The following is a 27,941-nucleotide window of genomic DNA, read 5'->3' on the forward strand; positions in this document are numbered from 1 at the left end:
GTCAAAACTCATAAATGTAGATCTGGACTTCATTTTTAAACTAAACAAATGATTGAGCTTGTTTAATATCAAATAATAATAATTAGGAAATTGAAATCTGATTTTTAATAATAAAAGTCAAAACTCATAAATGTAGATCTGGACATTATTTTCAAGTTGAATTTTGGACATTTAGAATTTCCTAAACAAAAATTGCAGTGTATTTTTTACGGAAGGATGCAAAGAAATCATAACTAACTAAAATCAACCTTATACACACTGACTTAGTAAAGATTAAGATCTAATAAAATACTTGCTACTAAACTGAGTATTATTAGCTTTAATAATCAAATTCAGGGCTTCCAGAAATAAAGACACTTTGATAAACTTTAAATAATCTGGTAATATTGTAAAAAATTATATTATTTACTGTAGATACTCATTTTTTTATCTTCAGGTAGTGATAGCTATTGACCCTATGGAATATAAATGGAGTGGCAATTGTAACACACATCCCCCAAAATCTCAATAACTCTGGTCAATTGAGAATTTAAAGATATTCATAGTACTGTAATGATATTTTTCATATAGGTATTTCAATACAAATGAAAAGTTTGATAATAGAATGTCTGCTTTAGTACTCAAAGAAATTAACAAAATTAATCGATTTGTCTCAGAAATTTTCTTAGTTAATCCAAGATTATTCGCTGTTAATCTTCATCTTGATGTCATTAGGAATGTCTCACTATTTTGAGCAGGAGGCCACAACTAATTTCCTTTTGATGCTTCTAGTCTGAAAAATAAATAAAAGATGTTAATTGTACAAATAAATGTCTTATTCAAATATTGTACTGAGCACTCCACTATAGAGTAATGATAAACTATGCAGAATATAAAATCTTCTAATGTAATTAATATTAAAGCAGAAATAATGACGAATTAGAGATGTCCATGACATTTTATTACTATCATTATTACTTGCTAAGCAAGACAACCCTAGTTGGAGAAGCAGGATGCTATAAGCCCTAGGGCTCCAACAAGAGAAATAGGCCAGTGAGGAAGGGAAATAAGGAAACTACAAGAGAAATAATTCAAATATCTTGAGAACAGTAACAATATCAAAATAAATCTTTCATATATAAAAAAAAAAAACTTTAAAAACCAAGAAAAAGAGAAAAAAAGATAGAATAGTATGCCCGAGTGTATCCTTAAGCAAGAGAACTCTACCCCAAGACAGTGAAAGACTTTAGTACCAAGGCTATGGCACAACCCAAGACTAGAGAACAATGGTTTGATTTTGGAGTGTTCTTCTCCTAAAAAGCTGCTTACCATCGCTAGTCTCTTCTAGCCTTACCAAGAGGAAAGTAGCCCTTGAGCGAGGAATTGTTTGGTAATTTCAGTGTTGTCAGGTGTATGAGGACAGAGGAGAATGTGCAAAGAATAGGCTAGACTATTCATTGTATATGTAGGCAAAAGGAAATAGAGCCGTAACTAGAGAGAAGGATCCAATGTAGTATTGTCTGGTCATTCAGACTGTATTACAACCAGAAGTATACCTTGTCAAGTGGAAAAATATTACCTAAATCCTAACAAGGAAATACTTAACTACAATAATCAAACGACTGGCCTCTGATAATCCACAGACTAACAGGAGCTCCTCTCATTCTTTAATCTTCATCAAGAGACTCCATAAACCATAATTCCCTGAATAAAATATTCTACCTTACTCTACAGAGTGTCCCTGGTCAATCACTCACAACACTCATGAAAATGTATGTACAAGTTCTGGGCAAAAATAAGGTTTACTAGCAAGATTAGAATAATAATTAGTACACAAGAGTATAGCGCTGTGCAAATGGATAACTTTCGTGCTGGTTTCACTCTCCTAAAATAACTCCCTGCAACTTCCAAAATTTATCAAGCAAATGTATCACTTGTAATTGAAATGACAAACTATATTTTCATTATATATTGTACGGATCCTCCATAATTCTACTCCAGCTACCCTATCATGTTAATCAACATATCTAAAATGACAAATTCGAAGATAATTTGTATTTTTCCTAACCATACAAACCTTAGCTATTTACAAAGGGTTTACTTTTATCTCAGCTGAAATGACTTGCCAATAGTTTTTAACGAGGGTTAATTACCCCCGCGCTAGTTAGCGGGGGGTGGGGAAGGGTAGCTTGCTACCCCTCCCCCCTCCACACACCGGAGTTGCTTCACTTCACTTAGAGGTAGGACTTAACTTGGGGGTCAGGGATGGCGGGCACATATGTGTAAATAGCTAAGGTTTGTATGGTTAGGAAAAATACAAATTATCTTCGAATTTGTCATTTGTTCCGTAACCGAAATACAAACCACGCTATTTACAAAGGGTGACTTACCCCTTAGGAAGGGTGGAAAGTCCCCAGCCTTACTGACTTCGGCTTGCCCGGGGGCTCGATCCCTTAGTGAGCAGCACTAGAGAGAGGGAGCCCCTGTACCTCACAGGTTCCTAGCATCGCTAGGAACGAGTGGCCTACGTAAGTAGTGTGAGGAGGAGAGTGTGACTCGTCCTATGAAGTTGACCTTGAGACCTTCAGATAGGAATTCTAGGATAGGACGTTCCCCATACCACCTCGTCAGGGTATGGGAGACGCAACAGTATTAAGCTTAATACTAGGAGCACAAAGAAGCATGGGTTACCTGCAGAGGTCGAGGTCAGCTATGCGAGGACCAGGATGCTGCTTCCCCAAGAGAGGGGAGAATGAAGAAAGAAGTAAGGGTCAGACATACTCTTTCATTCACACAGACTAAGACCGGGTAACAACGCCCTCAACCTACTGCTACTTGTCCAAAAAGGAGCCTGAGGTTAGACCAGCTGTTGTGCAGCCACCACAGGGCCGATAGAGAACGTATCGAGGCTCCTGTGGGTCACGTCTTGCAGGTAGTGGGCTGTGAAGGTCGTTTGACGCTTCCAGACCCCAGCTTGAAGTACCTGCGTCACAGAGAAGTTTCTCTTGAAGGCCAGGGATGTAGCAATACCCCTGACATCGTGGGCCCGAGGGCGACGTGACGGAGGAGGGTCAGGATTCAGGGCATGGTGGATAACCCTTCGAATCCAAGCAGAGATGGTGTTCCTGGTGACCCTCCTCTTTGTCCTGCCTGTGCTCACAAACAAAGCTCGCACATGAGGACGGACTGCAGCCGTTCTCTTCAAGTAGTACCTCAGACACCTCACTGGGCATAGTAGCAGCTGGTCTGGGTCATTTGTTACAGAACGGAGACTCGCGATCCTGAAAGTCGAACCGAGGATCCGGCACTCCAGGATTCTGAGTCTTGGCCACAAACTCAGGGACGAACCTGAACGTTACCTCCCCCCATCCCCTTGAATGGGCGATGTCGTACGAGAGACCATGAAGTTCACTAACTCGCTTGGCCGAGGCCAAGGCGAGTAGGAAAGCCGTCTTCCAAGACAGGTGGCGATCGGAGGCCTGGCGTAATGGCTCGAAGGGAGGTCTCTTGAGAGACCTGAGGACTCGAACCACGTTCCAAGGAGGGGGTCTCACTTCCGACTGGGGGCAGGTAAGCTCATAGCTACGTATGAGTAAAGAGAGTTCTAGCGATGAAGAAATATCCACGCCCTTCAATCTGAAGGCCAAGCTTAAGGCTGAGCGATAGCCTTTCACTGCCGAGACAGAAAGGCGCATTTCTTCTCGCTGATACACAAGGAAGTCCGCTATTGCTGGAATAGTGGCATCGAGTGGAGAGATACCCCTTCCACGACACCAACCACAAAAGACTCTCCACTTCGCTTGGTAGACTCCCTCAGAGGACCTTCGCAGGTGCCGAGACATTCTCTCCGCAACCTGTTGCGAAAAGCCTCTCTCCGCGAGGAGACGCTGGATAGTCTCCAGGCGTGAAGCCGAAGCGAGGCTACGGCCCTGTGAGGGACACCGGAGTGGGGTTGTCTGAGAAGCTCGTGTCGTGGAGGAAGCTCCCTTGGGAGTTCCGTCAGGAGTTGCAGAAGGTCCGGAAACCATTCCGCGTGATGCCATAGCGGAGCTACTAGTCATGGAACAGTTGACCGATAGTCTGGTCCTGTTGAGCACCCTTCTCATCAGACAGAATGGTGGGAAGGCGTACACGTCGATGTTGTCCCACCGTTGCTGGAAAGCATCTTGCCAGAGTGCCTTGGGGTCCGGGACTGGTGAGCAGTACAGGGGCAGCTTGAAGTTCAAGGCTGTCGCGAACAAGTCCACCGTCGGGGAACCCCACAAAGTCAGGACTTTGTTGGCTATCTGAGGATCCAAAGACCACTCGGTACTCACTATCTGCGAAGCCCTGCTCAGACTGTCGGCGAGCACATTCCTCTTGCCAGGAATGAAGCGAGCTGAGTGTTATCGAGTGGGTTTCGGTCCACCTCAGAGTCTCTACTGCAAGATGGGATAGCTGTTGCGAAAAAGTGCCTCCCTGCTTGTTGATATAAGCCACTACCGTGGTGTTGTCGCTCATCACCACCACGGAGTGACCCGCCAGGAACCGTTGGAACTGTTGAAGGGCCAGAAAGACGGCCTTCAATTCTAGCAGGTTGATGTGTAGGCACTTTTCTGATTCTGACCAAGGGCCTGAGGCCCTCTGGTTCAGAACGTGCGCCCCCCACCCTTCTTTTGACGCGTCCGAAAACAGAGTCAATTCCGGGGGGAGGACGAGAAGACTCACTCCCTTTCGCAGGTTTTCGTCGGCCAGCCACCACCGCAAGTCCGTCTGTTCCAGAGACCCTATTGGGATCAGTGTCCGGGGAATCGGATCCTTGATTCCACCGGGACTTGAGCCGCCATTGAAGGGATCTCATCCTGAGGCGGCTGTTTGGAACCAGACGGGCCAGGGAGGATAGGTGGCCCAAGAGACGCAACCACGATTGGGCGGGGAGTTCTTTTCGCCTGAGGAAAGGTTCCGCCACCCTCCTCAGCCTTGCTATCCGGTCGTCTGATGGAAAGGCTTTGTGGAGATTGGTGTCTATTAGCATGCCTAGATAAACCAGTCGTTGGGACGGCTGCAGAGAGGACTTCTCGAGGTTTACCACGATCCCCAGATCCTGGCAAAGATCTAGAAGCCTGTCTCGGTGTCGAAGAAGGGTCGACTCCGAGTCTGCTAGGATCAGCCAATCGTCTAGGTAACGAAGGAGACGAATGCCGTTCCTGTGCGCCCAAGTCGAAATCAGGGTGAACACTCTGGTGAACACCTGAGGAGCTGTGGAGAGACCGAAACACAGCACCTTGAACTGGTAGATCTTGTTGTCTAGGCAGAATCTCAGGTACTTCCTGGAAGATGGATGGATTGGGATCTGGAAGTACGCATCCTTTAGATCCAGTGTACACATGAAGTCTTGTGGTCTCACCGCAAGTCTGACCGTGTCTGCTGTCTCCATGCTGAACCGGGTTTGTTTGACAAACCTGTTCAGAGCCGAGAGATCGATGACGGGTCTCCAGCCTCCAGTAGCCTTCTTTACAAGAAAGAGTCAACTGAAGAAGCCTGGAGAGCCGTCCACGACCTCCTGGAGAGCACCCTTCTCGAACATGGTCTCGACTTCGGCCTGAAGGGCCAGCCCCTTTGCCGATCCCATGGCATAGGAGCTCAACGACACTGGATTCGCTGTCAGGGGAGGTTGAGATGACGTGAACGGGACGCGATAACCTTGGCCGATCACTGAGACCGTCCAAGCATCGGCCCCGAGATGTTGCCACCTGCGGACGCAACGCTGAAGGCATCCCCCCACAGGTGGACACGCAGGGGGACTGCCACCCCTAGGGCTTGCGGCCGCGGCCGCCACCCCTAGAAGTCTTGCCTCCCCTGGAGGACTTACCGCCCCTCTTGACCTTGGCTGGAAAGGGCTGGGGCTTAGACACCACCTTCTTAGCTGCCGGTGCCTGTTTGGGAGCCTTACGAGGCTGTTGCTGCTGTTGTGGCGGGGCTGGAGGCTTATAGGGCCGAGTTGTAAGGGCCCTGTGGAGGAGGGAGTCCGTGCTGGATTTCCTCGACCTCTCAGCCGTTCGCTCCAAGTCTTGAGGCTCAAACAGGCTCTCCCCCAGGAGGGAGGCATGTCGGAGCCTACACACATCTACGGCGGGGACCTTCGGATGGAATCTCTCGGACACAGCATCGCGACGCTTCAACACCGAGTTGGCCCACAGGGTGGTAACCTGGTGCGCCAAAAACTCGATGGAGCGGGTGCCCGAGAGCAAGAAGGTCTCTAGGGCCTTCCTATTGGTCTCCTTGGACAAGTCCTCCGATCGCAATAGGATGCCCAGAGATCCTAACCAGAAGTCCAGCCACGAAGTGGCCTGCATGGCACACTTAGCAACCTTCTCGTGGTTAAGGATCTCTGCCGCCGAGAACGACACCTGCCGGGCAGAGAGTTTCTCCAAGGGAACTCCCTTCGCCAGCTCCTCCACAGAGTGATGGAGAGGAAGAGCGAGGTTGTGCTCACCCAGGATCTCGAAATACCTCCTCTGCTGAAGGCGAGGAGGAGGGATGAGTTTGTTCCCGGCAGTGGAACGACTGGAGGAGGCAAGAAGTGCGAGCTGAGCATTGGCCCTAGCTCTGGCACTCTTCAGCCCCCCGAGACCAGGGTAGAGCTGCACTGGTCTTAGGGGCCTTCCGAACGTCAAATACTTCACCCAGAATCGTGTCTTTGCTTTCACGGGGGGGGGGACTGGATCCGTAAGACTGTTAAGTTGCCTTATCAGGCTTAGGACCTGCCAGAAGGCATGTTCGGACTCTTGCTGTTCTCCTCCCTGCGGGCTGGCAGCTAAGTCTCCTGCCCCAGGAATCTCTTCCTGGGGTGATACGTGGACATTCCCCTGGGTAGTCGTGGGTTCCTCTCGAATCCTTGCAGAGGATTTAGGAATGGTCTTGGAATCCTTGGGTTCCCTCCTAGGAGGGATACAGGATCCCAACAACGAGGTTCGAGGGGCCCCTTCCTCACGAGACGATTCTCCTGCCTGAAGCGAAGTCTCACCCCCTGGTGCCGAGGGGAAGACTACCGCCCCACTGGACTCACCTGAGGACGGAAAGGCCTCGTCCACGGGAGAAGGAGAGAGGACTCGTGCAGGAGAGGGGACCCTCGAGACCGACCTCTTGGGAACCAACTTCGCCCTGGGGGAAGTCACCACGAAGTCCACTCCTCTCTTTCTCTTCAGCGTAGGAGAGACAGCCGCTGGTTTGTTACCCTGGCCGGCGAGTGCTGGTTTCATAACCCTCACTAACGCCCGTGCCAGCGGACCAAACCAAGTCTGCTGCTCAAAGGACACAGTCCGAAATCCTCGCTAAGGTGAAAGGGATCGGGCGATCCTTTGGAGTGGACACGACGGTACCTGCCTGAAAAGAAGGTGGGGAAGAATGCTGTACTGACCTGTCTTCGTCCTGCAATACCAACCTGTGCTTGGATGGAGGTGATCCCGAGTGCCGTCTAGGAGCACGCGTCCCTGCTGCTACCACCGGCTGGGGAATTCGCCGCGAACTATGGTCGCGCAAAGGCGAATGGTTGCGCGGGTGATCGCGCGGGCGAGCGATCGCGCAGGCGGGCAGGTAAATGAACACGTGTCCGAGGCGACGAACGCAAGCGATGGCGCGACGGCGAGGGATCGTGCTGCCGCGTAGGTGAAGAAGATCGCTGGCGATAATGACCGCGTGATGGTAAGCGATGGCGAGCAGCATGTGTAGGTGAATGATCGCGTGATAGGGTGCGATGGTGATCAGCATCCGCAAGAGGGCGGTCGTTCAGGGTTGTGCGATGAGGAGCAGCATGCGTAAGCGGGCGATCGTGCAGGGTTGTGCGATGGCGAGCAGCATGCGCAGGTGAATGATCGCGTGAAAGGGTGCGATGGTGATCAGCATCCGCAGGAGGGCGATCGTTCAGGGTTGTGCGATGAGGAGCAGCCTGCGTAAGCGGGCGATCGTGCAGGGTTGTGCGATGGCGAGCAGCATGCGCAGGTGAATGATCGCGTGAAAGGGTGCGATGGTGATCAGCATCCGCAGGAGGGCGATCGTTCAGGGTTGTGCGATGAGGAGCAGCATGCGTAAGCGGGCGATCGTGCAGGGTTGTGCGATGGCGAGCAGCATGCGCAGGTGAATGATCGCGTGAAAGGGTGCGATGGTGATCAGCATCCGCAGGAGGGCGATCGTTCAGGGTAGTGCGATGAGGAGCAGCATGCGTAAGCGGGCGATCATGCAGGGTCGTGCGATGGCGGGCAGCATGTGTAGGTGATCGCTGGCGAGCAGAAGGTCGACGTGTGTCCTGTGAGAGGACAGGTGGAGCGGCGCGTTCACGAGCAGGAACGGGAAGATCGCTGGCGCGTTGGCGAACATGTGTTTCTGACACACGCGCAGCACGATGTTGCGTAGCCACAGGACCCGGTGGATGGTGAGCAGGGAGTTCCGCAGGAACTAAAGGGTGGTCAGAGACCGCAGGGCGATGGTCCTCAAATGAGCGCCGACGCTCGGAAGAGAGCTGACGAGCAGGAGAGCGCTGGCGAGGGGGGCGAACATCAGGAGAGAGCCGACGAGCAGGAGAGCGCTTGTGCGCTGGCCCTGCTCGCGTAAGGGAAGAATCCCTTAGCCCCGAAGGGACCGTTGCCCGTCGGGAGACGAGTTCTCCAGGAGGCGAAGATCCGGCAGGAGATGGTGAGCGGTCTGCAGAGAGGTTCAAGGAGGGCGGAGCAGTCGGTTGAGGCTGACGAGGAGAGTCCCCCCCGGAGGACGAAGACCCAAAAAGGCGCCTCTTAGTCCCCCTGTAAGGGGAAGGGAGGCCCTTGTGGCGTAGAGGGCGGTGAGCCTTACGGCGGAGGCGGCCTCGGGGGAGATCGTCGGGACCATCGGTCCTCCGAAGGGGAGTCTCCGTCAAAACACTTCCCTCAGAAGGAAGCTGGGCAGCAGTCGAGACCGAAGGACTCACCTCCCCCTTCGAAGGATGCACGGAAGGAGGAGGAGAGCCTAGAGCACCATCACCAGCAACAGCACCTGCGTCGGAAGGCCCAGCCACGTCGGAGGCCTCTGTCACCACGACGTCGACAATAGACAGAGGGTCTACCTCCGCTACCACCGGCGACTGTTTAACAGCGGCCCCCAACGAGACAAGGTCAATAAGAGCGACCCTGGAGGGCAAGCCCTTAAGCCCCAGGGACGACCAAATCTGTAAAAGATCATCACTGGATAAGGCATTATTATCAATAACCTCCCCCGGAGGAGGAGGGGGAACCGCCTCGCTATGGGAGGCGACGCCCTCTCCCCCCACCGAAGGTAGGGAAACAGAACAAGGGCCTGCGCTCCCACTCGGACGACTCTCCTTAGGAGGCGGACGAGGGGGAGCTTCGGAGGAGGTTTGGGCGGCGGAAGAAGAGTCCCGAGAACCTTCCTCCTTCAAGGATAACCCTGGAGGAGAACGGTCTCTCTTGGACTTCTTCTTACGCCGACGGCCAAACCTCTCCCACTGGGAGGCAGACGACTCCCTGCACTCACGGCACATGTTATCCTGGTCGCACCGTCGGCCCCGACATTTTGGGCAGAGGGTGTGAGGATCCGTAATCACGTCCGACATGAAAGTCCCACAAGGACGGCCGGCAACTCCAGGGCATGTCCGCATATTAAATAAAAGAAAATAACTGAAGGTCAACTTCCAACCAATCACACAAGCTGAAAAGAAAAAGAAGAAAATTAAAGGCTGTCACGAAGGCGATGAACAGACGCGTCTGATCACCGCCGAGCCAAAAGTGAAGTGAAGCAAGTCACCGGTGTGTGGAGGGGGGAGGGGTAGCAAGCTACCCTTCCCCACCCCCCGCTAACTAGCGCGGGGGTAATTAACCCTCGTTAAAAACTATTGGCTCGTCATTTCAGCTGCGCTAAAAGTAAACCCTTTGTAAATAGCGTGGTTTGTATTTCGGTTACGGAACAATTAATTTTTTGGTTAACCTTCAATCAATTAATCCACTTTATTCTACCGATCTTCACCATCATACTTATCTTGCCTTAAAACTATGGAAAAACTTATCACACGTTCTCTGACTGATTACTAACCTAGTCTCGATTGGATGATTGATGAGCTAATTCAACTTTCTTTTTATTTTTTTTGACTTATCGAGTATACTTCATCCATGGATTGACCTATCTCAACACTATTGAACTGACAACCTGGTCTTACTGGAGTCAAGTCTTTCAAGTTAATAAATGCAGAGCAACAATACGGGTCTTTTGCCAATGACTGACCAATGTTACCTCAAACCAAAGAAAATTTATCTAATCTTACCCATTAATTATATAACCCTGCTTTTATCCACCATTGGCTGCCTTATCATGTATTTGTCCACAGACTGACCTATCACTGTCTAATCTATCTACCAAGACACTCATCCCCTATTTAAAAGAAAAAAAAAAGAAAAAAAAAATACAACAACAACAACAACAACAACAACAACAACTAAGCTCCTCCCAGCCTGACAAGAGATTTCGAGTTTGGTTGGTACTGTACTGCTAGGGTGCCATAGCCCACTCTTTTACATTATCCACCTCAAATGAAGTTTTGTATGCTTGAATCCTCTACTACAGCTACCTCAACGGTCACCAAGGCGACTGGAGGAAGCAGCAGGGCCTATCAGAACTGCGTCACCATCATTGTCTAATGGAATTACTAATTCTACACCTAACAAATCAACTATCATTTAGACATTAAGAAGTTTACATCGAATTTTTAGCACGAGTTTGCATGACTCGGAATTGCTAGCTCCTAGATTTTAGTGATTCTTTGTATGACTAACTAAAGTAGTTAATCCTCTTAGTGAATTGGTAGTGCTTTTTTTCACAGGGTTCTTCATTGATATTAGGATTCTAAAATATGCTTTTTTTAAAACCATCTGTAATATAAAACATTTAGTGATGTATGTGATGTTAGCTGAGTATGCAACTAAAATAATGAATTACCGAAAGCAGCTATTACAATTATTGTATCAAAATTAAACTAAAACTTTAAAGAGACAAAATATCAAATGAAAAATGCATGAACTTAGAAAAAAATTATGCGACAAACTACTGGTTTTTTTTTTTTTTTTTTGTCTGATAGAAAAGTGTATGGGATTGTTAACAGGTTGGGAGGAGACTTCAACTTGAGAGTTTTCTCTCCTCAAAATCTGAATTTCTTTCTGACTTGAAGATTCAGCAAGTAGATACAGCATGTGGGAAACAAGCACCACTACTCCTGATACAAAACTGATATCTAGTAATAGGTGCTGAGAACACATATCTTGAGTACCCAGGCACCTGCCATACATGCTGGTCTATGTTTCTTCTCATTAAAGAATAGGTGGCACCCACAAAGTTGGTACTGCACTCTCTCCCTCCACGAAGAAACATTAGTCAAGCGAAAGGAACTCCTATCAGTCAAACTTCCTGGACTTCTTGAATATCTTCATTGTTCTCCTCCCGGAAGTAGCAATAAAAGCTCCAGCAAAACTGATCCTGAGGAGGGAAAAACTTCAAGTTGCCTTCACAAGGCCACACAGACTGATGCCACATTTGCAGGGAAGGACAAGAATTCTAAAAAGATAGCAATCAAGAGTATATTTTTAGCTTCTACCCAAGATCAAGAAGACATTGAAAGAAAGGGGATGGGCGGCAAACTTCCCCCATCACACTCGGCAGTGGCATCCTTTGACACAGGTTACATCAAAGCTTAAGAGTAGACACCTTCCTAAGGATTTGTTTTTGTCGTCGCCATATACTAGCGAGGGAGACAACAAACAGTAATGCTGTCCAACAAGAACATGGAGTTGGAAGAGCCCAAAACTGCTATTCCAAAGCTACAGTTATCAGATATGTCTGCAAACACTTTTGTCTTTTTTAAAATACCTTATATGTGATAATCTGTCAAAACCTTTATGTAAAAGAAAACTTAATAAACAAACTGCCAGATAAGATCACTAACCAAAAAACAAGAGCTCAGTGGCCTGTCAGGAAGGAAGAGCATGCCTGCTACCCAGCAGTAACTACCATCATCTCGTTGAAATTTTTAACAGACGTATCCAGCTTTGCAGAATGCATACACCTGCTGAAGGAGGAAGGTTTGTATTCCTGTAGGAACAAATATCACTTTTGCATCAACATGACTGGGCAGTGCATGATGGGTAACCATCATTACTAGAACACAAGAACACAACATGGAGTGGCAACAATATCAGAAGCAAGAACATTACAGGAAAACAGCGTAACTGCCATGGTCGAGTGGTCATAGTTCAGACAAAGAACAGCAACACTAGATTCTAAATTACAGAGTTTATCAAATAACAAGGGAGTGTTAATATTCTATGGTTGTCCATCATAAATATCTCCAGTTATAAATGGTTATATCTTTTGTCATTCTATATTTTCCTTTTTATCTTGCTGCACACCATGGATTCGATTTATGAATTTGGGCTATATAGCTCAGTGCTGGGGCCTGTGGAGAACCTATCAGGGAAAACCCTACAGTTAAGAGGTTAGGAGAGGACAGACAGCAAGATGTAAGGAAGAAAGCGATAATGGATATTATGTAAAAGGATAAGTATACAGCACCCAAAGTTAGGGGCAAAGGGAAGGCAGAAGAGAACCCTCAAGTAATAACTAAAGTACCCAATGTAAGGTGCACTGATGCACTAATCTATGGGGATGTTCACCTTGGCAATGATACTATACTTCACTGGGCTGAAAAATATCAAATAACTCCAATGCGCAAAGTACGATTGAGTTTAATACCAACAGGTAGACATTGGTTTTCAACAAGGAGTGTTGAGACCATGAGGCTAAGCTAGACTTTGTAGCACTTGTTCACGGCTAGATTAAGGCCTTTCGTAGTTTTCGTGCATCTGACATTGCCACTCACTATCTAGTAACTAGGCTTCCACGTTGGACATACCCTAGTCAAGAGGACACCCGTTTACTAAAACCTTGTTTCAATCAGATATTCAACCAGTTCCAATACAATTAACTTTATAGCCAGTCCTACTTTACAGCAGTAAAAATCTAGTCTTGCATGAATCCTTTGACAAGCAAAGTCTATTGTAATTTGAAAACATGCACATTAATTTCATTCATTATATAAAAGCCAAACTAGATCCTTTACCTAAATCTGAATTGATTTCAATGACTAGAAATCTTAATACTGTACATATGGAGCAAGCCAGTCTTACTTTAATCTGTTAACAAGAAAATATACTTTATTTCAGTGGCAATACAATCCTTTCCAAATATCACAGATTTTAAAAGTAATTTGTATTCTTTAAAACTACAAACCTGGGTCCTTCCATAAGAGTAAGCTTTAGCTTGGCTGGAAATCAGCTGTTATCATTTATAGAGATGTTGGTAGTTACTGGCAGGTGGCAGGGAAGCCCCAGCACACCGAGAAGCCATTTTGACCTTCACCTAGGGCATGCGGAGTGGTTGAAGCTTAAAGTTAACTTAAAAGACTCGGGTTTCTATGGCTAAGAAAAATGCAAATTACTTTTAAAATATGCTTCTATATGAATAGAAACTCGCAGTATTCAATAAAAGACTCACCATTAGGAGGGAAGAGGCACTTCTAACCCTACTGACAGGTTTAAAATCGCTAGATGTCAAGACACTCGGACCTTAAGAAGTGCAGAAGTTTTGACTCTCACTACCTTCTAACTTTTGAGAAATAGATTCTAAAAGGTTAGACTAGGTTACTGTTTATGAAAGATGGTCACCAAAGAACCTATACCCTCGTATGGATTTGCTTGTCATAATGTAGGACTTAATAAAGTAGTGTGTGCTGGATACAAACCACTCTCCTCTTTGTGAGGAGGATACTTCTACAACATTATATATAAAACAGAGCTCGGTGTGATAGACCACATGCATAAAACATCCAATCCAGTATATAATGGCATGACTGCTGCACCCCAAGCAAGGGGAAGGAAGAGTGAAAAAGGCCAGGCACTCTAACTCTTATCCTAGTTTGATGACAACTCATATTAGAGGAGATGCTACTTGTCCCGTATGGAGCTCAGTACGCTACACAACCTGCTGAACAGCTACCACAGGTCCCAGTAAAAACATGTCTAAAGACTTGTGGGTATACTCCCACTGATCGTGGGCTGTAAAGGTTGTCTGGCACTTCTAGACTCCATCCTTTAGTACTTGTGCCACTGATAGGTTCTTAAGGCTAGCATCAAGCCACTTCCTCCAACTTCATGACACTGTGCCAGAACTCAATCTTCTGAGTTGTCTACTGCATGAAACTGTGCCAGAACTCAATCTTTTGAGTCGTCTACTGCTTAGGAATAAGCCCTCTCGATGGTTTCATGAAACCAGAAGGAATGGCATTTCCTGAAATCTTTTTAGTCCTGCCATCACTAATAAAAAGGCTTTCAATGTTTATCCTGAAGGGTTGAGTTCTCTATAAGTATCGTCTAAGCACCCCCAAGACAAAAAGGCAAATAATCCACTAATGGTTGCATCCCTAAGGGATGAGATGGCGAAAGACTCGAACCCGTCGTCCTTGACGGAACGGCACGGTTCTAGGTTTTTGCTTTAAATTCTGGAGTTAAGGAAAACCTTTCTTCATAACTTGAAATGACTTACAACATTGTTATCATCGTTAAGTATGCACACTCTCTCTGCTGAGGCTAATGCCCCTCCCCCCCAAAAAAAGTCATCCAATCAACAGCTTTATTCAACAATTCTCAATAAGCGACCCAAGGCCTGGATACATCCAATGCAGGTTATCCAAGTTCTCTTTGAGGGAAAGACTTCCCATTAAGTACAAAATCCAGTACACAATGAAGACAATCCTACTGTAATCTAGGCTACTACTAAGAAACTACTGCCTTGAATAAATAATTATGAGTCAATTTCTCACTTGAATAAAATTTTAGACTCAATTCATAAACCTACTTGTCCTAATGTAATCCTTTGACAATATATAATCATCATCTATAAAAGGACGAATAAAATTCTAATTAACTTTAAAGTCAATTTGACCTTAATCTACTAACAAGTCAAGTTTCTTTGATACCATTTAAATCTGATAAATGCTCTTTATTAACCTTACCTTTAGAATTCCAGCTAATGCACCGTACTTTAATAGTTTTTAGAGATTCCACGGTCCCACTGAAGAAAAGCAGTTATAAATCTTCAATTTTCTGCCTCCCATAGCTTATTAATCAAGATCCACCTGAGATAAAAAAAGAAAAAACATGAAGATATTAAAAATAAAAAAAAATTCTCCCATATCTAAAATGACTTTTCAAATAAGCAATGTTACCTATTCATTGGTATTAAAGGGTTGACTATCATAAGTTTAGTTTCAAATATACTGTATCTGAATTTACTTATGGACACATTTTTCAATGAAAAATACTATCAGATAATAATTTACATCCCGTCTTTAGTAGCCAAATACATACTGATTCCATTACTTTTTTTTTTAATTGAAAAAAACCTGTCAACCATCTATGATCCCCACAATTTGGTGGGCTCTTGTGCTGGTGAAATAAACACATAATAGTATGATCGTTCATGAAAAAATAAAACATGATTTAAAAATACATATGAATTTTATCTGGTGGACAAAGACATAAATAAAATGTCAAACAACTTATCACAAATGTTTCAATTTGTATTTTTCTTAACTATACAAACCCGAGTCCTTTACTATAGGAAAATAAACAACAGCAAAGATGGAAATTGGAAGTTAAATTTATAACCAGGTATAAACAGCAGGCAGATAATGACCTATCGGTACCGTGGAAGATACCAGTGGCCAACACCTCCTGACGGCTCGCTGACAACTTGCTTAGAAGGAAGTCTGGGACTTTCTTGGGGGATGGCGATGACGGGAAAGTTTGAGTAAAGGACTCAGATTTGTATAATTATAACATATATAAACGACTTTAAAAATTAGCAATTTGTTCCTAAAGAAATACCAACTATCGTCCTTTCTATTGGAGACTCCTTATTAGGAAATTTAACCTGAGAACACCAAACTGGAGCATCTTTGATGCACATGAGTTAAAGTTCCTTATACCTCGAGAACTCCTGTAGGAGAACCAGCAGGTTTCATGGCTCTGGCTATTAAAAGGGTTGTACTCTAGCCAGAATACTCGTGTAGTTGACCTGGCAAGTAATGGGTTTATTGATGTTGTGACTTGAAGACCATTCTATGATTACAGGTTGGTTTGCCTGACTACATCAAACACCTCCCTCATATGGAGTGTAGGATACTTTCTCTTCTTAGCATTTTAGTCTATCAATAGGGCCTACACAGTTAATATGACCCAGCCCAATTAATCTGTGAACTTTACTTTTCCTAGAAATTAATGTATCACATAAACTTGGGGTTATTTCTACTTTCACACGACCAACAATAGCTACTAAATAAACTGAACAGAGTATTATAAATATCATGACCGAATTAAATGAAATTACACTAAATTTTGAAATAGACTGAATTCCCCTATGGTAGACATCTTTAGACAGTAGTCATAGAGAACTGAAATGCATGGGAGAAAAAAGGGCTCTTGTAAAACATGCGGTAACTTAAAAGTATCATATAATAACAAGTTCTTTACACATTTGTGTCACTTTACATGCATGTTGTTATTCTTTTGCCTCTTAAAGTTGAGAACAAACTATGACCAAACAGAAATCTATAACTGCTTATAAGAAAATCCAGTTTTGATAAGATATTTAACTATTAGTTACCAAGCATTCTGTTGTACCTTAGGTACAGTTTTGACGAGCCAAGCTGTATAATTCCTTATATTATAAAACTTAGTGTCGAGCCGTGAAGCTTTGATTACCGTTTTGAGTTTTGTTCAATAGGAAAAGATTCAGTGCGATAGGTTAAGTTAGGATATACTGTACCTCCATAATTAAATTTACTCTACAGCACTGTATGCCAAAGTAGGATATATCCTCATAATTTGATTCTATCTACAGCATTATTAATTGCATTAGATGGGCAGGGGTCCTAGTCTGGATAGGTAAGGATCTTGCATTGTAGGTTATGTTAAGATTAGTACACAACACATTCCTGTTATTTCTATATGTGGTAAGGTAGGGAAAGGTTACAAATCTTGTTTAAACATATTTGGCAGCCCCATTTTTACTTTATATAATAAACAGCATTGCGTAATAATGCTTCAAAATGGTTGGCTTAAATTCTATGTCTGGACCATGATTTTGGTTGGGAGGAACATAGAGAGTAGAGGTCCCCTTTTTGTTTTTATTTCATTTGTTGATGTCAGCTACCCCCAAAATTGGGGGAATTGCCTTGGTATATGTATATATAATATTGTAAGCTAGATTGTGGAAGGTCATGTCAGGATGCACCTACATAAATGAATTCAATTTGCGTTTTCTTAGGTCCCACTAGGTGGGAGAAAGTTAAAAGTTCAGTCTAGCTAGAACAGTATTGTACCTGGGAACTACACTAAGCCATAGCTATTGTTCTTTGTGTATTCATATATAATTGAAATTTTTTGCATTATATAATGAACATTGAATTTCGATGTACAAACTATGACAAAATTTATATGATGTCTCCCTTTTCTAATTAGTGCATTACATTCAATATGTGCTCAACCATGCCCTGAAATCCTGACTTTCCAACCAGGTCTTCCATAATCTGGAAGTTTAAAGGTCACTCATGAATAGCATACGCAAGGACAGTGACAATACCAGAGACCAACCATCAGTGCCTACGCCACTAGGAAGGGCAAGCAATGGCTCCTGATAACTCAGCAGGTAAATCTATCTTTGGCTCACAAGTATGGTAAGGTTGGAGACACTGCAAGAAACTATCGATTTTGGGTGTGACTCAATATACCATACAGCAGATCACCAGCCAGACAAGTTTCTAATGGGCTACCCACTTATCCATTCCTTATAGCAGATTTAAGTCTCACTAAAAATTAAAGTATCTCATATCAACCAGCCTTTATAACCAATTAAGAGTATCCACAAATGTATGCATTAGTTCCTGGATGTTATTTTAGAAAAGCCATTTTTTTCTCCATCTGGCTTTAGTTCCACAATGACCACTGTTGGAAGAAGATGCTCTCCACAGGGGAATCCAATCTATTCTAAAATTTCACTTATTTTGGTCATAGATCATGTTTAAACCACACCGTTTAGTACATAGCTATTGTTGCTTATGTGAAAGTAAAAAATACCCGAAAATGACGACCCACAAGATTGGAGGGCTCAATCCACTCATGTATTGCTTGCTTACGCAGAGAAATATTGAATTATGTTTCTTTGAGTGTAAAGCGAGCCACAGCGTATCAAAACCCATCCGACATGTGATATGAATTATAGGTAATCAAGATACTTTAATATTGACCCACAGGAATGGTGTGCGCAACATATCCTAGCACTAATTGCCATAACAAAGAAGCAATGAGGTTATATTTATTTGCGAGCGAAGTGAGCAACGGCTGAGTAAAACCCATTAAATGGACGTGATGTAAATCATAAACAATCATGATTTAGTTGCATGCCATCCACACAAGCTATATATTTTTCTACCTGGTTATTGTGTTTATCATACATTTCTGACCACTGCTATTACTGCACAGCACCCTGTGTGGTTTCTGCACCCAAAGCCTGGTATCCAACTAGGGGCCCCCCCCCCTAATAGTTATTATACGGGGGAACTATAAACAGTTTTGAAGTAAATAAGGCTTTTAATGCATTTTGTGGAGTTTTAAACATCTTTGAAAATGATTTCAGGCAGAAATCTATAGTACTGTATTTTCATTATGTTGGGTCCACTACCATACCTGAAAAACTATGGCTTTGTGCCTAGAATCGTCATCACTTGTGTTAGAAATGCCTCAAAATATACTGTATACCAGTCTAAAAGTCTGATATTTAAATGAATTTGTTTAAACTGTTTCTGACAGTTATCATCATAAATAATACAGTCATTGTAAAGAAATAAGTGTGCCACATTAAAGACTAGAGCTTTGGTTTGCCAGGACCTCTCAAAGCATAGAAAAAAGTAATTTTTCCATTCCATTTTCTGTGGATTATTTTGTTTTAGTCCATCATACTACATATACCTCCTTACTTAACTGAGCTCATGATTTATTGGTTTTTGTTCGGTCGTAGCTCACTTCACTCGCAATTAAACTATCTCATTATTCCTATGTTCTGGCAAGCGGAACTTGTTCTGGTACGCGCGCTAGCACTGGGGGCTAGTAATTTGGCATTATTTTAGTCACCTAATTCATCTTTATAATTATACAATCCTAACAGAGGGGCGAATACAAACTTGCCAGAAGGGCGATTGGTAACTTTGCCATTTTCCATTATCATACTAAATACATCGCACACGTTTCTACCCTGAACTTTCAATATTAACTAGATAAAATAAAAGCTGCAGTTATATTGTATATTCCATTATTAAAAAAATATTTGTAATTGGTTATGAACCCATTATACCATGATGGGGGCAATTGTGGCGTGATTGGTAACGTCTCTGCCTGGTGTTTCCCAGGCGGGGTTTCGAGTCCCACTCAGACTCTTTAGTGTCTGCAACCCTACCATCCTTGTGAGATAAGGTTTTGGGGGAGCCTATAGGTCTACCTGATGAGTCATCAGCAGCCATTGCCTGTCCCTCCCTGGTCCTAGCTTGGATGGAGAGGGGGCTTGGGTGCTGATCATATAATATATAAGGTCAGTCTAGGGGATTGTCCTACTTGCTAGGGCAATGTCACCGTCCCCTGCCTCTGCCATTCATGAGCGACCTTTAAACAGCTTCCGGCCGATAATCTGTAATTTGAACTGCTTGTGTTTGTGTAGGAGTGAGATAAAGGGCTCATTAAAAGTAAACATTCCCGTAGAAGAAAAAAGTCTATCCTGACTTAGGAAAATTTTTAGGTAAAAACTTAGCAAGCTCATTTAATTCGCCCTCATTCAATCTCATATAATGACTAGACAGTACTTTTTATATGGCTTTTCACATGCTCTCTCATTGCAAGTGATTATTTCTATTAATACTGAGAGCGGCTTTACCCTATTCTGTAATATGAAACCTTTTAAATACCTCCTTCCTTTATGGGGCTATTGATTTAATGGTCCTTGCTCCAACGTAAATGCTTCGCTTACATTTAAACATTATCTCATCGATCTTGTGTTCTGGCAAACAAAACATGTTTCACTATACAAGGTAGTCCTGTGGGATAGTATTACGGTCTTATCAATTATACGAACTTCATGCTCCACTCACTGTTCGAACATGGACTTGGCTTTCATTTCCCATTATCAAGATTAGATATATCAATAATTTCAACTCTGCCCATACATTATTATAATTAATAAAATAACTATAATCGTATTGTATATTCCAATATTGAAAATAAATAAGAGGTATTTAATATAAAACGGAGCAAGTAACTTACAGCAGAAGCACTATCAGTGTTTTACTGAACTACCAGGTTGGCGGTACTAACCAAAGGAGAAAAACAGGAATACCTTATTAAATTCTAAAACCTCGTTAATAGAGGTTTCCGACACTAGTATATGGAATTCAAAATAATGTATTTTCAAAGATCTATTCAATTAAGTGAATTCCATTGACCTAATTATTATTGCACTGTTCTATAATGAAACCAAGGAATTCATGGACGCCTCCTTTGCTCTAATAATCGTCAGAAATGGATAGAACACAAGATAACGAGTAGTAAATATAATTTCGCACCTGTATAAGGCTAGAAATTAAAGTATGGCATATATTAGCCATCATATATGTTAATACGTTCCAGTACCGTTAGTCAGAAAATGACAAAATAACAAATACTCGTCCACTTCTAAAGCCGAATACTAGTTTCGCTCGAAAATGAACCATCATATAACATATAAAAAAGTTGTTAATATTATACAGTCTATGCTACTTGAGTTTAATCAAGATGGCCCATAACTTAATGCCTTGGCCTATGACCGCCGACTGAAATAGGGGTAGGCCAAATAACATTGCAAACTCAATATTTACCGATTTTCAACAACTTTAATATAACTAAGGTGCTACTTAAATTACAGGTACTAACCTTTGGGAAAAATGTGATATTACGTAGGACGTTTAATCCTGAAAATGTCAGAAAAACAGGAGGGTAATACTGTTCATCTCTTCTTCCAAGTTCCAAACTTTCATCAACGACCCGCCGCCCGTCACTCCATAGAGAAATGACACACCCAAGTGCGGAACAATACATTTGACAGGGATTTTGTATTTTTCGAATGTGGAATAAACTTTTTCTTATTACACTATTATCTAACCGTGTCTTTCTTTGGAGTGACTTAATAGATAAAATGGAACAAAATATATGATAAATGCATACTTAACTCCGCTGGTTTTACAATAAGAAGGAAGAAATATAATGGACTACTTTTCTGACTATTGTCCACAGATTTTTTTTTTCTTCGGACTTTTATACAAGCAAATAAATGCCTGGATACCCCCATGAAGACACACACACACACACACACACACACACACACACACACACACACACACACACACACATATATATATATATATATATATATATATATATATATATATATATATATATATATATATATATATATATATATATACCGGTATCTGTCCACTATATGTAAGAATATTGCCAATGCCCATCGATATCTATGTTGAATGGTAACAACCCATTTCCTATCTCTTCTCCAAACAATAAGTCCTGGAAAATAACATATAGTACACTGTAGATGACAATCTAATTTATTCCAGGAAAATTTCTTTCTTTCTTTCTTTATATATATATATATATATATATATATATATATATATATATATATATATATATATATATATATGTGTGTGTGTATATATATATATATATATATATATATATATATATATATATATATATATATATATATATATATATATATATATACACACACACACACACACACATATATATATATATATATATATATATATATATATATATATATATATATATATATATATATATATATATATATAGAGTGTGTGGGGAGTGTATTTCCTCTATTTTCTGTGGGGACATATGTTTTATGTGTAAGCTCGTGAAGTTTTGGAAGATTTATAACCAAAGTTTGAATACGGAGGTGAAACCAGCATTCAAAGAGGCTCGACCATCATTCCTGGAAAACTATCGTTTGGTGTTTGGCATTTTATGTTTGGCCTAAAGAAAGAAATAAAATGAGTCAAGTTTATTTTCGTGTGGCTGTCTTGATGATAGTAGGCCTACCCATATGTGTGGCGTAGATGATACATGAAGTTATTTTTAATTTTTCGAGAGAAGAGTATGGTTGGTTTGACACACGAAGGATCACAAGGGGATATTTATTAATATACTGTACATAGAATGAATAAGGAAAAGACAAACATCGGTTTAGAAAAGGTCAAGGAGACGTGCTCTTTATTAGGTAGTTTTTTTGTTTGTTATAAAATCGATAGATATGAGCTTAAAATTCTTAACCTTATCTCACCAAATATTCAAAATGATAATGATAATTAATGACTATGATAAAAATGACGTTGGCAATAAAAATATATGGGAATAAATTTCTAAGCGTTTCTCACTCCCGAAAGAAAAGGAAAGTGTGATTTACAGAGGGAAAGTATGTACTTAATAAAAATTTGAATGATATCTAATAGATACAAGAAATAAGAAAATATTCTTCTAAGCCTCCTAAAATTTAATCATATGTATAAAAATCCTTAGCTATAGCATTTAAATGATATGATTCGTAAATTTATTTAACTTACTCATTCACCATAAACAAACAGCAACACTCCTTAGCTAGAGCGTTTGAACAAATTACCTCGCGTAAATTTAACTTTTTTGCCAACAGCAGCTCATAATCCAGAGAAACTCCTCATCTACTACATTTTTAGCGGGAAATATCTGGCGTTTCATTGGCTGATTCTTTCTCAGCTCTGATTGGTGTTTGTATGTGACGTCATGCAATTGAATTTTTATGAATGAATTTAACTGGGTGGGGGCAAAGAATCTATCTTATTGCAAAAAAAATTCTGCAAGAAAAATTAAAATTTTCATGAATATAAACTTTAAATAGTTATCAATTTTATAATAAATAGATAATGGATCTTGTTTAAGAGTGGAAGTTAAATAAATTCGTCATATATGAAGGAATACTTGCCTGTGCTTCTGGGTACGATGTTAGGTACATGTGTATGTGTGTGTGATGCTGTAGTAACTGAAGGGAACCGCCAATCACAGCTAAGGAAGATTTGGCCAATCAGAGGACATGAATTTACCGCATAAAGAGAGAGAGAGAGAGAGAGAGAGAGAGAGAGAGAGAGAGAGAGAGAGAGAGAGAGAGAGAGAGAGAGAGAGAGCTTAAGTTTTTATGAATTGCTGATGGAAAACCTGCCACAGTGTCTATAAAATCGGAGACGGAGCTGAAGATGTATGTTTTAAGGGAATTAAATTATAGCTTCTTGCTAACATATATTATTAGAAGGATAGATTCTGACGACTAATATTTTTCTTCTTTTTCAGAAAATGCGTCTGAGACGTCATCCAGAATGAGTTTTATTATGTCGAAGTTAAATAATGAAGTAACTATGTAGCTTTAATTCGCATTTCATTAATTTCAAGTATAAAGTGATTAAACAAATTATTACCAAACGTTTATTAGAATATATGTCGTCATAAAGGGTGGTGGGTGTAAAGTAAAATATACCAGCAAAATTATATATTTCGGATAAATGATGACTTAAGAAACTGTAGATTTTATGAAATCAAACTCATAAGAATAATTTTGTACTGAAATGGATCTTACACATTATTGTATAAACTAGACCAGTGGTTCCCAACCTTTTTTCTGTCATTTCCCTCCGGCCCAGTTCAACCATCCAGATTTCCCCCTTCATGCCCCACCCAGCCCTCATGCCTACTCGCCTGCCTCAGAAATGGGCATGACACTCCAATTCTCCCCTTGAATATCATGTCTTTGAGAACTGATATGATCATATCACAATTGAATGGCTAACAACAAATTGCCACACGTACTATGAGGACATTTTCCTCTTGTTTTAGTTAGTAGGTAGTGTAATTATTTCCCCCCTGGAAGCTTCAAATTTCCCCCAGGAAGAAATTTCCCCCAGGTTGCTGAACTAGACGAATGATTTAGGACGAAAAAGCAAAAGCCAAGCTAAAAAGCGTTTGAGGAAAAATCGCGGGAATTTGACCCGGTTGTCAACAGCAGCCCATAAGCAAGAGAAACCCTCTCACCTTATGCGTTTCTTTGGCGGGACATATCTGATGTCTCATTGGCTGATTCGTCCTCTGCTGTCATCGGTGGTTGTATGTGACGTCATAGAATTTCCTATTTTATGAATGAATTCAACTGGGTAGGGGTAAAATATCAATACTTAATATAGATAAATTAACACTGAAAAATTGTAACTTCTATGAAAACAAACTTAAACTATTATAAAATTAAAAATAAAATAGATATTGAATCTTGATCAAATGCAAAAGCCAAATAAATACGTTATTTTCAAAGGAATAATTAACTGGGTTCTGGCTACGATGTTAAATGTGTGAATTTGTAAACAAACGAAACAACCAATCACAGCTGAGAGGATACAACCAATCAGAGGACTAGAATATCCCGCTAAGAGAGATTCTCTGTTCGGGGACTTACGAATTGCTGGTCTAAAAGCCTGGACGAATTTACATAGAATTGCTTATAGACAATCCCTTATAAATGTTTTGATAACATATTTTATCAGAGGGATAAATTCTTATGGCTAAATAATTATTAGTATTAATAGAAAAAAATAATTACTTCTTTGTGACGTCATAAGGAGTAGGATGAATTTTAAAGCTTTTCTGAACTAATGACTGATTAATTCTGTTTGCTGGTATTAGTGTGGTATCGAGTAACAAGATGCTAATATTCGATATTCAAATAAATACCATTGTTTTATCAAGCTTATATCATGAAGGAACTACAGTACACGACTATAATTTGCATTTTGCTACATTTAAAGTATAATTTAAATTATTCAAAGGAACAATTAACCGTTTTGGTTACGATGTTAGATTATGTGTGTTCGAGAGACTATGGTAAATAAAGGCAACAACCAATCACAACCGAGGAAGTTATAGACTCTCAGAGGACTGAAATGTTTCGCTATGAGGGAGTTCCGATTACTTATGCGTTATGGCCGGAAAACTAGCCCAAATTTCGACAATCAATCAATCAACATATATATATATATTTATATATATATATATATATATATATATATATATATATATATATATATATATATATATATATATATATATATATATATATATATATATATATATATATATATATATATAGAGAGAGAGAGAGAGAGAGAGAGAGAGAGAGAGAGAGAGAGAGAGAGAGAGAGAGAGAGAGAGAGAGAGAGAGAGACCCCCATAAGACGTTCTTATACTATATAATAACAGATGAATATATTCTGATTACAAAATCATTAATTTTGTAATAAAATGGATTTTAGGACGAAAAAGCAAAAGCAGGAATTTGACTCGGTTGTCAACAGCAGCCTATAAGCAAAAGAAACCCTCTCACCTTATGTGTTTCTGTAGCGGGAAATATCTGATGTCTCATTGGCTGATTCGTCCTCTGCTGTCATCGGTGGTTGTGTGTGACGTCATAGAATTTCCTATTTTATGAATGAATTCAACTGGGTAGGGGTAAAATACCAATACTTAATATAGATAAATTAACACTGAAAAATTGTAACTTCTATGAAAACAAACTTAAACTATTCTTAAATTAATAATAAAATAGATAATGAATCTTGATCAAATGCAAAAGCTAAATAAATACGTCATTTTTCGAAGGAATAATTAACTGGCTTTTGGCTACGATGTTAAATGTGTGAATTTGTAAACAAACAAAATAACCAATCACAGCTGAGAAGATACAACCAATCAGAGGACTAGAATATCCCGCCAAGAGAGAGTTTCGGGGACTTACGAATTGCTGGTCTAAAAGCCTGGACGAATTTACATAAAATTGCTTATAGACAGTCCCTTATAAATGTTTTGATAACATATCTTATCCGAGGGATAAATTCTTATTACCAAATAATTACTAGTAGTAATAAAAAAATTACTTCTTTGTGACGTCATAAAGAGTAGGATGAACTAAAGTTCATCCTACTCCTTATGACGTCACAAAGCTTGGCTGAACTAATGGCTGATTAATTCTGTTTGCTGGTTTGAGTGTGGTATCGCGTAACAAGATGATAATTTTCGATATTCAAATAAATACTATTATTTTATAACGCTTATATAGCCAAGGAACTACACTACACGACTATAATTTGTATTTTTCTACATTTAAAGTATAATTCAAATTATTCGAAGGAACAATTAACCCTTTTGGTTACGATGTTAGATTATGTGTGTTCGTGAGGCTATGGTAAATAAAGGCAACAACCAATCACAACCGAGGAAGTTATAGACTCTCAGAGGACTGAAATGTTTCGCTATGAGGGAGTTCCGATTACTTATGCGTTATGGCCGGAAAACTAGCCCAAATTTCGACAATCAATCAATCAACATATATATATATTTATATATATATATATATATATATATATATATATATATATATATATATATATATATATATATATATATATATATATATATATATATATATATATATATATATATATATAGAGAGAGAGAGAGAGAGAGAGAGAGAGAGAGAGAGAGAGAGAGAGAGAGAGACCCCCATAAGACGTTCTTATACTATATAATAACAGATGAATATATTCTGATTACAAAATCATTAATTTTGTAATAAAATGGATTTTAGGACGAAAAAGCAAAAGCAGGAATTTGACTCGGTTGTCAACAGCAGCCTATAAGCAAAAGAAACCCTCTCACCTTATGTGTTTCTGTAGCGGGAAATATCTGATGTCTCATTGGCTGATTCGTCCTCTGCTGTCATCGGTGGTTGTGTGTGACGTCATAGAATTTCCTATTTTATGAATGAATTCAACTGGGTAGGGGTAAAATACCAATACTTAATATAGATAAATTAACACTGAAAAATTGTAACTTCTATGAAAACAAACTTAAACTATTCTTAAATTAATAATAAAATAGATAATGAATCTTGATCAAATGCAAAAGCTAAATAAATACGTCATTTTTCGAAGGAATAATTAACTGGCTTTTGGCTACGATGTTAAATGTGTGAATTTGTAAACAAACAAAATAACCAATCACAGCTGAGAAGATACAACCAATCAGAGGACTAGAATATCCCGCCAAGAGAGAGTTTCGGGGACTTACGAATTGCTGGTCTAAAAGCCTGGACGAATTTACATAAAATTGCTTATAGACAGTCCCTTATAAATGTTTTGATAACATATCTTATCCGAGGGATAAATTCTTATTACCAAATAATTACTAGTAGTAATAAAAAAATTACTTCTTTGTGACGTCATAAAGAGTAGGATGAACTAAAGTTCATCCTACTCCTTATGACGTCACAAAGCTTGGCTGAACTAATGGCTGATTAATTCTGTTTGCTGGTTTGAGTGTGGTATCGCGTAACAAGATGATAATTTTCGATATTCAAATAAATACTATTATTTTATAACGCTTATATAGCCAAGGAACTACACTACACGACTATAATTTGTATTTTTCTACATTTAAAGTATAATTCAAATTATTCGAAGGAACAATTAACCCTTTTGGTTACGATGTTAGATTATGTGTGTTCGTGAGGCTATGGTAAATAAAGGCAACAACCAATCACAACCGAGGAAGTTATAGACACTCAGAGGAATGAAATGCTTCGCTATGAGGTAGTTCCGATTACTTAAGCGTTATGCTCAGAAAACTAACCAGAATTTCGACAAT

The 27,941-nt window shown here is 40.8% G+C and overlaps 1 long non-coding RNA gene across 1 annotated transcript; it reads right to left on the reverse strand.

Annotated features, from left to right (window-relative positions):
* Positions 1 to 352: 352 nt before the first annotated feature.
* LOC137652076 (uncharacterized) lies at positions 353 to 21,180 on the reverse strand. Its single transcript, XR_011046171.1, has 3 exons — positions 21,063 to 21,180; positions 15,062 to 15,184; positions 353 to 772 (listed from the first exon to the last, which is right to left on the reverse strand). It is a non-coding gene; the product is annotated as an uncharacterized lncRNA (long non-coding RNA).
* Positions 21,181 to 27,941: the final 6,761 nt, after the last annotated feature.

The sequence above is a fragment of the Palaemon carinicauda genome, chromosome 13 (assembly GCF_036898095.1).
Source record: "Palaemon carinicauda isolate YSFRI2023 chromosome 13, ASM3689809v2, whole genome shotgun sequence".
Taxonomy (NCBI): Eukaryota; Metazoa; Arthropoda; class Malacostraca; order Decapoda; family Palaemonidae; genus Palaemon; species Palaemon carinicauda.